A 13,225-nucleotide genomic window follows, 5' to 3' on the forward strand; every position below is an offset into this window, starting at 1 on the left:
AGCCAATTGTTTGCATGTTTCTCCCAAGGAGTCCGAGTTGTGTGATATTGAATGCTGTATTAGTATTGAGAGCCTTTGGGGTTTTGGATTTAATTAGGTTGTGTCGGGATTGCGGGGCGGGAATGCGAATTAATTCCGTTCCTGTCGTGAATTGCTTGGAAATATCCCATCAAAAAACTGTTTTTGACACTCGAAAACGCAGAAAAGAAAGCTTGAATACTGCCGTCATCATCGAAGAAAATCCGATAACAGCAAGGGGAATGCTAGATTGCTAGTGCTGCGGGTGCATGGGCCTCACGCATCATTCGTGGCACGTTTTTGGATTTTGTGGGGTTCATGGAAAATTTATTTTTCAGATTTACCTGGATGAATGATACCTCTCACTCAAGTGGATAACTTTTTCATCAAGGAAAAGTTGCCAATACTTGAATAAGATAAAATCATGGTTTTTAAAACTGACCTGGTGACTGAACCGGTCAGTGGTCTGGTTAACGGGTCAAATGGTCTGATCATTTGACCCAAATGGTTGGCCTGTTCTGACAAAAAATAAAAAAATAAAAAACGTAAGAAAAATTTAAAATAATAAAAAATGGTCAAAACCGTTAGAACTTGTCGGATGGTTAACTGCCTGATTCAGCAGTTTGCTGACTAAAATTAATGGTTTTGGGGGAAAAATCTGATTTTGGTGGAAACAGAATTGGTCACCTGACCGGTTCCTGATTTTTCTGGTCCGATCATTTGGTCCGGTCCGGTTTTGAAAACCATGGATAAAATTGCTCCTTTAATAATAATTTTTTACTTGGAAAATAAATAACATGGGTAAATGCAATGAACTGATTATTGATTGTTCAATCATAGACACTTGATCAAAATCAAAATCGATGATTATCAGAATTTGGCAAAAGTTTTAGTCCAAGCTGTCAATTTAACGGAACCCTTAACTGTAAAATATAAGCTCAGACTGCCATGGTCATTTGAGCACCACTGCTAGCTTATTGTCAGGCATTTCAGTGGGAAAGACTCGATCCAACATTTTGATCCTGCTGTCGGGATTCTGAGCATGAGATTGATTGTGTCAGGGTAAGAAAGGAGGTTAAAAGCAGGAAAATAAAGATGACAAACATAAATAATCAACGAGAAAAGGGGTCTTGACTCTTTAGGGGCTTCAGATGCACATGGAATCTCCTTTGGTTTGATGGACATTTGGGGGGGGGGGGGGGGGTTCTTATCCTGGGGTGTCACATAAAGGTCCTAGTAAAAGCTGTTAGTCTTTGCATTCTCGTACAATCAATCACGTACGCGTTTGGGAGACATCTGGTGGAGGTTCCATGGCAACTGAACGCCATGGTTTTTTTTGGTAGAAAATTGAACGCCATCTGCCTTTTGGTTTCGTTTTAAATTAGAGGCATATTGAGAAAAAACGAGGATAGATGGGATTCTGTCTTCACAAGACTATGCTTATACCATTCTCACAGCCTTCTACAGCCGTGTATTGAGAATATTTCTATAATTGTATATTTGTTTTCACGAAGAAATATTCAACGGGACCAAATTCTATTTCAACCGAGGAGGGATGATGAGACAAGAATAAGCAAGGCTGAGAAAATCATGGCAAAGAATTTTACTTTTTGGAAGATGGGAGTACGGTGAATTGGTGACACAGTGCTTACAAAGGCCAACATCTATGTCCTCTGGATGGCAATGGGAGCTGGAAAGAAGGTAGAAAAGTAAAATAAAAAGGGTTGATATGAAGTCAAAGATTCTAAAGAGCAAAGAGCTTGTGATTATCCCAGTCCCAGATATTTTGCAGTCAAGATGCCTAGATTACATACACTCTTTTCTGCTAGTTGGGTGCTGATCCAAGATGGGGGCCGTGGGGATGGATATAGGGCTGACGTGTGTTGCCAAGATGACACAACACGCACGGATTTTTCTTAGTTCAATCAATATGCCAATTAGGATTAAAAGGGGAGGGCCACTTAAAACTAACGGTGGCTTCACCCGTGTCCACGAGAACTCTATCCATGTCTATAATATATTATCACCGTAAATTGGGACTATCTCCCCCTATATAATAATACTATGTATGAGGATGAGATGTTTTTCATGTATGACTACGATGCTATGTGGATAGAGTTTGTGTGGGCAGAGGATTCTTTATAGAGTTCAAAACAAAATAAAAGTTCACACCGTAAACTTACCATCTCCCAGTAAAACCTTATGCCAGATAAACTTTCTTGGCATATCTATGATTGGAGGAATGAACAGCTCGGGTGGTTTTTATCTTTCCAGTTTCCATTACAATTCCTGTCTGAACCAAACCATCAAATTATGGGATAAACAATTCCTCTTTCAATTCTGGGCAAAACACTCTATAGTTTTTTGTTAATTAATTAATAAGTTAAAGTTAATTAAAAAATTAATCGTAGGATGAATCCGTCCTTCTTTGAATGAGTCAAGAAAAATCCACAACACACAAGGTCGATGCCTATCTAGAGGCAAGGCTCAGCGTTAATCCTAATACCTAGCTGTGAATTGAAATATATATCAAACTGAAAATGTAATAAGGAATATGAATACTTTGAACGCTGACAAGAGGGCCTCTAATAGACATAACATATTCAGTGAGTGCATTGTAAATATTCTGATAATTGTTAAAAATTGTCTTTAATGTTTTGAAAGAATAGATTGAGGGTATTTTAAGGGATAGGTGTAAAAAAATGTTCATTTAACGTACTTACAATGACATACCTATTTGATCCGAACTCGTTATAAAATGTTCAAAATATTTCAATGTGCATTGTATGATATGTATCGATTTTCAGGGTCACCGATATGTTGTTTCCTTAGAATATCCAGAGTCATCAATACTTTAAACCTAATCTAAAATGCCAACCAAAGATGATTCATGTTTTCGTAACAGCAGGTTGCCAATTCTGGGTATTTGACAGATTGTCAAGGTGAAAGAATATAATTAATTCACTCAAGAGTCATAGATCCATTCTTGACCTCCTTAATTGGAAGCCGATTGGTTTGAGAGAAACTAGGTATTTAGTTTTTATATCATGTAAATACAGATATACATGATATAAAAACATACAAAATATAAGGTTTTGCACTTTATGTATTTGTATTTACACTTCTTTCAAATTAGACCTCAGTTTGAAAATAGTGTAAATATAAATATATACGGTATAAATACATACAAAATATAAGATTTTACATTCTACGTATTTATATTTACACTCCTTCCAAACTAGGCATTAAAAGAGTTATTTTTCACTGGCTTTCACTCTACTCTCCGCTCAGGGTAGCGCTTTGTGTAACTGAAACCTGTGACATGGGGTAGGCTTTGACACTGATTGATAAAACTCAGTCTGTACATGATGGCCCTATAGATAATGCAATACATCAAATCATTTTTCTTTTAAGTTTTGATGGTCATGAGTGTAGGACAAGCCATAGTCAAATACCAAGATCAAGTATATGGCTGTTGAGCAATGTTGTAACAAAATCAATGGTTAGATATTGATAATTATAGAGCCTACGAACAAGCTCTAATCTGGACAGTTATTTATTAGTACTACTAACTCCTTAATCTCCAGAAAAATTCTGATTCAATTCATTGCTTTTTTTTTTTTTTTTATCTTAATTTGGTTTTATTGTAAATTAAAGAAGTATGAACTTTGAACCTAGATAAACGTGATGGAATCTTAATGGAGCGATATTTAATGATAATTACATCTTATGGAATCTGAAATAAAAAGTATGTAGATCATATGATGTTTTTAATATGATTAGTTAAAATATCATAATTGAATTTTCGAAAAGAAAAACTACCATGAAAATTGATGAATATATAACGTAGAGGATTAATTAGCAGCCATGGATGAAACAAGAGATTGAGGCTTAATATCTTCGGGGGGTGTGATGGAGTGGAAAAATTTATTTTGGGTTCATATAATCCGAGCACAGGCAATACTTTGAAAATCAAACTGGTCAATGATGCCAAAAGAAGATGATTTGGTTGAAGACAATCTGGGCAGAGTCGGACCAGGCTCTTGACATCAGATATTGTGAGAACCAGCTTGAGTCTGTATAACATCCAAAGTATCGATATGATATTGTATATATCATACTACTTGGAACCCGTGTGATGTAAGTGCTTAGTAAGTTGTATATATCATTTGGATTTGGTAGAGTCATTCTTACTTCAATTAAAGTCTTAAATGAAATTTGGGAGTGTTTATTTGAAAAATAAGTGCTTAGTAAGTCTGTAAGTGTTCATAAGAATTTGGTAAAAAAGCACTAATTTCAAACAGGTAGTATAGGCATTTTCAAAATGATGCGATAGGCCAAGATAGGTCCAAAAGCCTAAAATTTGGGCTTCTTGACTAAGTTTTTATTCTTTTTCCGTTTTTCGGGCTTATTTTCCAAAGTTAAATAAGTGCATATTGGTGTAGTCCCAGCCTATAATAAATGCTTATTTTTAGGTACTACCAAACTTAGCCTTAATAAGGCCATTACTCTACCAAAAAACATATAGGCATTATAGTAATAAGATAATTAAATTGATTTAATAATTAATATAGACATTATAATAATTTTACAGAAAATATCAGGGAGGGGGGGGGGGTTGCATACGTCAAATTATAGGGGAGGTTTAAATAATTTACCCATTAATCTAAAGCTCTGTTTGGAACGTCTTTCCGCATGGGCTGTTGAGTGTTTAAAAGTCCAGTAGCTTGCGTTTTGGACTTTTCTCATTTTGTTGGGAGATCTAACTGTCAAAAGATCGCATCCCGAAAAGATGCGAAAAGCCCATTTTAGGCTAAATTGGAAAGCTCCAATTGAAGCTTTTCGGTTATTTTTTTTTTTTTGTTTCGTCTTTAGGCAGAAAGATGCGTCTCCAATTAAATGATTTATGGGTTGCCAAGATCTTAATGTAAAAGCCCACTACATCTTTCGACTATTAGAGCTTCTAGAAGATCTTTCAAAAAAGATTTGCCAAACGACATCTAAATTAATTCCCAAGTATAGGTTAGTAGAGAGTGTCGATAGACGTAGACCCATCCAACTCTCAAGTTGTATGATTTCCTGGTTGCAATGATTTAAATCTTTGAATCTTTATTTACCAAAAAATAAGGTATTTTATTAAACTATTAGTAAGTTAATTAAATTAATTTAATAAATAGTAAGGGCATTATGGTATTTTTGTCTATATGTTCAGGGAGGTTTTTGCAAGGTCCAACTATAAGGGAGGTTGGTTGCATGGGTATCCAGTTGGGGAGATGGACTGCAAGGAATAGCCTTATAACCCATAGTCCCATAGATCAAAGCATGTTTTCCCCATTTTTACAACATGCAAATGGCTAAGAAGCATCACGACCATCATTTTCAAACAATAATTTATAATTTCTTTTAACAGTAAGTGATGGTAATTACTGTTAACTATAATCAACAGTAATTTCTTTAAATTATAATTTACGTGAAATAATTTTGTATAGTTGTAATTTATAATTTTTGTGAACAAAATTAACAATAATTTCTATTAAATATAATTTTGTTAATAATTAATAGTACTATAATTTGTAACTAAATTAATAACCAATATCAGCTGATTATCCAAATTTAAGTATTTTATCTATTAATTTAAATTAAATAATTAATAGACATGGAGTTTCTTCTTTTACCTCGTGAACAATGAACAATGGATATGTGGATTTCTTCTTTAATAAGTACCTTAATTTTACTTAAGTTTAACTAAAGTTATCTAAATATAATTAATTAATATTTAAATTAATTAAAACTAACATAATAAAAATTATAATTAAATAGAAAATTGATTACTATAATTAAATTACACTTACATAATTAATTAATTTAAATTTGATTAGCATGAGACACAATCAAAGCATGAAAGAAAAATGGTTGAGAAAAAAAAATTCTAATAGAGATGTAATAAGAGAGGTAATCCTACGTATTAATCTAGTTGGTCCATCTTGCTTTATACTTATAGATAAATTGGGTGCACCTGTTATTAATGGGAGTCTTGAAAGAGGTATTTAAATCTCTTAGCAAGAAAATGGCTTGTAAACTTGCTGGTTGGAAGAGAAATACTCTTTCCCTTGTTGGCAAGTTTACTCTGATCAATTCTGCTGCCTCTATGATCCCCCAATTTGTAATGCAATCCTTCAAAATTCTAAATAATGTTATTAGTGAGTTGGAAAAAGCGCAAAGGGATTTTATTTGGTCTAATTCTAATAGTCAAAATCCTATTCATCTTGTTAACTGGAAGAGAATGTAAAGAATTTATTGGTATGATCAAAGCCAAGTATTTAAATAACTTAAGACTTTATGGAGGTGGAGTCTAAGAATGGTATCTCTTGGTCTTGGAGATGTGTTCTTGCTTCTTGAGATCTTCTTAGGAGAAGTATCAATTGAAAAATAGGTAATGGAAACTATGTCAATTTCTGGAGGGACACTTGGGCTGGTAATTCCCCTTTCATTGAGATTGTTAATCCAGAGTGGTGTCAAATTTGGATTTTTGTGCAAACAATGTTATTGACAGAAAGATTTGGAAGGAAAACCTTATTAGGAATCTTGATCCTGATAGGGTTTGGCATTGCATCAAACCAATCTTGATTCCCTCTAATTTATCTGAGGATAGAATTGTTTGAAGACACTACGAATGACCATTTTTCTATAAAATTGGCCTACAATGAAGAGTGTAGTCGGAATAGTGAAAGTGGTTTTGTTGCTAGTTGTCAAATGTCTTTTTGGAGTCTTAAGATTCCTTCAAAAACTATTCTTATTCCTCATGTTCAATGACAAGATTCCAACTAAAAGTAAGCTCATTTTCAGAGGAATGAATTTGAATCCCAAATGTTAATTCTGTAATCAAAATGAAACATCTGATCATTTGTTTATTCTGTGCCCTTGTACTAAGCAAATTTGATTGAGGGTGGGATCCTTGTTGCTGACCCCAAGTTCTAACGATAATTTGATCAATGACTAGTAGTCTAGTGCTTTGAGAAACCAAAGTACTATTAGTGAGCAGTTTGTTAAGGAAAAGTTGGTAGTGTTGCTTTGGTTTATTTGTAAGAATAGAAATGACAAGAAAAGTTGGCAGCACTGCTTATTGGGGAAAAGTCAAATCTTAATTTTCTTCTGGTCCCAATGAGACTTCTAAAGAGTGGAATTTTATAAGATGGCACAATCCCAATCTTGGGACCATCAAGGTTAACTTTGACGCATCATGCAGGTTGGATAGTTGGTTCTCTATATACTGCATTGCTAGGGACCATATGGGTTTTATTTTGGACCTCAAAGCCTATTGTATTGGGGTATCTTCAATTAAGCAGGCTGAGGCCTGGGCTGCTTGGGAGGCATCAATATTGCTCTGAATTTTAAGGATTTCCCTATCATTATTGAAGGAGACTCGAAGCTCATGGTTGACTGCCTCAAGGAGAGAGTAAAGCCCTTGTGGAGATTGGAAAGCATCATCACTGAGTGTATCTTCCTCAAGACTGGGTTGGTTCAAGCATCAGCTTTCGGCATATCTATCGTGAGGCAAACCAGGTGGTTGATTGTCTATCGCGCAACACTCCTTCCTATCATCCATCTAGTTTAGGTTTAGTCCCAAAAGATCTTAGATAGATATGTTTATTTTTTTTTTAATTCCTGGGGAAGGGCTACACCCCCCATCATGTGTAGCCCCCAACTTTTCCTATAAAATAATAGTAATAAATTGGGTGGTGGTGATAAATATGGAAAGTTTTGGAAGAGAGAGACTTTAGCAGTAATTTTAGGCAATTGGAAAAGGAAAGGAGAGGAATGAGGGTATAGAGTGATGACTTGGAAGATTGAGAGTGGTGGGAAGGGGAGAGGAGAAAGAGTCAAGGAGAATGCAAGATGGGGATAATGGAGCAAGAAGAGGCATAGTGACGTGGACTGTCTTGCTATATAGATAGATAGATAGATAGATATCGAGGGTCATCAAAATGATAAATATGGACGTTTTAATAATTTTAAATGTTGATGCCCATTTCCAACATAATTATCAGTGAAATATCCAATGTTTTAAAAATTAGATTGGACACAGAACCGTTTTGACCACCAGTTCTTGGGGTCAAATAGTTCGACCGTATGGTTTGAATAGACGACCCGTTCTGATTTAAAAAATAAAAAATGACCAAAAACCATTTTCCAGATTGATGGATTGACGGTTTGATCGCACAGGTCAGTGGGTCGCTGATCAAGTCAATAGTTTTAGGGTAAAACAAAACCAATTGCTTAGACGGTTCCTGGGTCAATTGATCTAACCATCCGATTTTCAAAATGATGAAAATGTCAAATCAAAAAATGAAAAAAAGTATATTATATTGATATTTTAAACCTTGGATCAATATTATTATATTTTCTCTCCAACAACTGGTTCACATTTATTTTTAACAAAGCTCTCTAGTATTGGCTTAGGCAATTTTAATTATAAACAACTACTACTTGGATTTAAGGAAAGGATTTGTTACTTTTGAATGAAGGATTTTATGTAATCCGTACTAGAACCTTATTACATCATGGTGCAATAGGTTGTAAGAGCATTATGATCTTCATTCCTCTGCACATAAAATATGTGAGTAGGTACTAGAATTTGACATCTATTCTTGTATGCTTGTTATTAATTAAGATTATTTTTCACTTAATATATTCTTACTAGACCAACTTCACTAAAATCCTTCACAATTGGTTAATTGCCTTCTATATTCTTCATGTCCTTTTTCTAATCTAAAGTTGTTGGGTTATTTCTTTCTTTTATTTGGGTAATCCATTATTAGCCCCCAATTGTCATCTAGTCTAAAGCTTCTCTAATCTCCAAATTTATTAATGTTACTTATCTTTCACGCTTGTAACAGTTAATAGTTTCTTTTTCTTTTTTCTTTTTTCTTTTTTTTTTTAATTTGTGTATCCAATCTGTGAACTCCATGTAGAATATCTCCTTGACCTTATCTTTATCATTATTGAATGCTTTTAACCATTCCAGTCATAGATTAATTTCTAACTGTTCTAAAGAAACAGAGAAAAAGAAAAGAGGCTAGGTTTGGTTGAAGTAGGAACCAAGCATGATCTGATTGGACTAATTTTTGTGTAGCAGATCTCTTATAAAAACCTCTTAATTGGTTAAATTACATTAGATGTGTTCTAAAGGCCTAAGCTTCAGTTAATACTACTATTTGAATCTAGGTTTTAGGTCCCCGGGATTTTCTATTGTTTTGTTTTTAATAGTTTAAGAGTTTACCATGGTTTAGAATAATCTCACCGATGAAAGGCATGCGTACCTTTTGGTTGTCTGCCTTCTAAATATAAAATGACAGAAAAATGAAAATTTCCATTTTTATGGCCGACCTCCATTAGAGAGTCTAAATGGATTCAGCTAGAAAAATTAAAATAGAAAAAAAAAAATCTACTTTGATCTTTGGGCTCCCACTTGGTGTGTTCTCTCAACATTGTCGCCCTAGTTGAGCATGAAACTTTTAAACATTTTATACTAAATGGTAGGGTCAGCTTGGTTTGTTCACTTTTTCCTTATACTGCATTTGGAAATGATGCAAATACAGTGTAAATTCTGGTTCAGAGTAAATTTGCACTCTGGTTCACTTTTTCCTGTATTTGGCAATGTTACATGCATTGACGAATGACAGACCAATCCATTAGATGTAAAAGTACATTAATAAAAAAGAAGTAAATTTGCATTTAAGTGGGCTTTTGATAAAAAAGACATTTTATTGAAATTCGTGTACAAGTCTATTTGGTAAAAGGATAAATTTATTAATGCAAAACTAATCTAACTTTACAATTTATATGAACTATTTTACACTATACATATTTGTATTCACACTTATCTGCTCTTCACACATGGGCGCCTCACATGCACATCCACCATGCATTAGGAACATCTCTCATGAATAATAACTTATAAGTACAGGAAATGTTCTCAATGCATGGTAGGATGTACGTGTGTGGCCGGTGTGAGGCGCCCTGTGTGAAGAGCAGATCAGGTCTCTAATTCCCCTTTACTGTCAGCTCTGTAATACCATAAAACACAAAGGAAAAAAAATATTGAGTAGAAAATGAAATATTTTTCTAATATTACTGCTGTTAGGCTTAACTTGGAAAACAGATCTAGATGGTTTGGGTAACGTTGCATGCAACCAAATACCAGAAATAGCCTTTTCTGTGAAAATCATCCTTCATTTTAGGTGTGACCCAATGCCAAAAAATTTAAAATTTTAAGGGTAATTAATATGACCTCAAGAAAGAACAAACACTTATTGAGATATATAGTTGGCATGGAAATGTGTGAAGACATGACCAACATAGGGGGTGTTATCAAAGTGAATTGTTTATCTTATTGTGCATCCAAAAATAAATCAAAACCATCTGTTTTCAAAATAAATTGGTTCTTAATTAAAATAAAACAAAAATCATATTCTTAATTGGTTGTATACATTATTTTTTCCTATTGCTTTCAACCCCCACCCCCACCCCCCAAAAAAACTGTGTTATTTCTCGTTTGAAAAACATGTTTTCTTTTGATGACCCCTTATCATATTTCGTAAACCATCCTTTTATTGGTATCAAAACATAATTTTTCTGTGTTTTTCAACATAAAAACACAATTCAAAAAACATATTTCAATTTATTTTTCCTTATGTGGCGATTTCAAAAACAAATGTAAACAAACGTATTATTGTTGTAAAACACCACCCTAGAGGGCCCCTATAATTAAATATGGAAACAGGTTTCCCAAGGCTGTTTTTGGCTAGAAGGAACACTAAATGACCTCATACTAAATACGGGGCTAGTATTTATTAGTTTTTTATTCATGTATTTGTTTGACACCCATTTTTTTTTGTTGTAATTTTAACTTGTTATTTTATTTGATATATAAATTTGTTTTTAATTTAAGAGATTAAATCAAATGTTATTTCTAAGTAGTTACCCACTTTGTGGATCCTACATTATTTAAAATGAGTTTTATTTTATTTTTCTTTCTTTTTAATGGAGGTAATTATCATTGAACTTTTTTAAAGTAGGGGTAACTAACTTTTGAATTCATACTTTTTTTTTGAAAGAAAGCTTTTATTTGAAAGTTGGAATAACTACTTCTGAGGAAGGAGCCTTTATGAGGGAGAAACTCTTATTTTGTTTCAGAGTTTTCCTTTAATATAAGAGACCACCAAATTTCTGTTTATCTTATTTTCTGTGAAATCAAGAATATCCTTAAGGGGGTGTTCTTTTTTTTTTTTTTTATTTGGATTTTGAGAAAGGGGAAAGTTGATCAATGGGATTTTGGTTCCCATTGACCAAGAATCACATGTTCTTTTTTCAGATTTAAGTAAGGAACAGGGAAAGTTTATTGATACCCATCTCCTAGGGGGTAAATAACTTTCCCACCTAGGGGGAAAGTTGCTAACAATTGAATGAGACAAAAAAAATACATCTTTTAATAATGGATTATTAAGGTTAAAATGGTCATTACTTTATTTACCTAGGAAATAAAAGAACATGGATAAATACATTTACTCGGGTAAGTATTTCCCAGGAAAAACTTACCTAGGTAATTGTATTTACCCGGATAAATAATTTACCGAAAAGTGAACGGGACCTAAATGATATCGTATTCTTCCACTTGGGAAGAGGAAACTAGTAGATGACTGTTCTATTTATCTTAACTTCCTCCACCCACCAATGAAATGATCCCACATGGAAGGACAGCCCATGTCAGATAAGGAGAGAAACTTAACGAAGATTCATAAATAAGATCCTTCGTCAAAGTTGGAATTGCTGTCTGCTCCAACTTGATGGATGACTCATTTTGTGTTGAGCATTAAATTGCCCTCTTGATCTGCCGCCCTTTGATGTGGGATATCTCAATGGTCTGTGATGTGATCTGGATGAGGATATACTCAGGCAGATGTACTTGGGATCTGCTCCTCACACAGGGCGTCTCAAAACGACTTCACAGGCATTTCCCACTGTGCAATAGGAACATCTCCCAATGCACATGTATATCCCACTGTGATCTGGATGGGAACATCTCCCATAAATAATAACACACAAGTATGGGAAATGTTTCTAATGCATGGTGGGATGTACCTGTGAGGTTGGTGTGAGGCGCCATTTGTGAGGAGCAGATCCAGTCTCACGAGGGAAAGGAAAACTAATAGCATACCATTGAACCATTAAATATCATTATGAGGTAAAGGAGGTAAACAATTAAAAGTAGGAAAGCAAAGGGTCAGGTTGAGTAGGAATTGGGTCTAACCCGAACCTGACCCGACTTGATCTGAACCCGGCTGTGAATAGACTTGGCTAGGGTGGTTCTGGGGCCACAGAGTAGAGAAAGGCAAAGGTGAGAGGAAAGAAGAAAATATTAATAAAACAGTAATAAAGGAGAAAATATAAAAGCACTTAGTGGACATCACAATCCAAACCCTTTGACAAGTTGCAATTTCATAATCGGAACTCAACCTTTAGCCCGATTAGGTTCATATCAAACCCATCCCAATGGTGTAAGGGAGTCCTGATTAATTAATTTCTCCATTGATATCCCCATTCAAAAGGCCCTCTTTTTGAATTTGATTGATTAACCTTCTCCATTGACATTATTTTTTTTATGCTAAATGTTAGGGTTTCGTTTGGAAAGAGTATAAATACAAATATGTAAAGTGTAAAACCTTGTATTTTATATTATTTTGTATGTATTTACACTATACATGTTTGCATTTGAGCTCTTTCCCAACTGAGCCTAATGTTTTAGACTATTTTATATGTATTTGTACTATACATATTTGCATTTGTATTCTTTCTAAATTAAGCATAATGTTTTGAATTGATTAATATAAATTAATATAAATTAACATTCAACTGTTATTTGAGGTCATTTATAGTTGAAACAGGAACACCTTAAAAGCATTATGAGAGGCCGTTTATAGAACTGTGAAATTGATTTTTATTGCTGCAGTTGGGGAGGGGTGAAGTTTAGTAGATCTAGCTGAAGTAACTATCATAATATATGATGTGAAAATACTAATCTCTCAGCAATTTGGGTGGACCTTTCAGGTATAAACAATGGAGGTAGAAACAATAAGGCTATGTTTGGTATGAAGGAAAAGGTAGGGAAAGGAAGGGAAAGACAAGGAAACTAATACAAGGGTCGTAA

Source organism: Nelumbo lutea, chromosome 8, assembly GCF_056320005.1.
Source record: "Nelumbo lutea isolate HS-2025 chromosome 8, American lotus-T2T, whole genome shotgun sequence".
NCBI lineage: Eukaryota > Viridiplantae > Streptophyta > Magnoliopsida > Proteales > Nelumbonaceae > Nelumbo > Nelumbo lutea.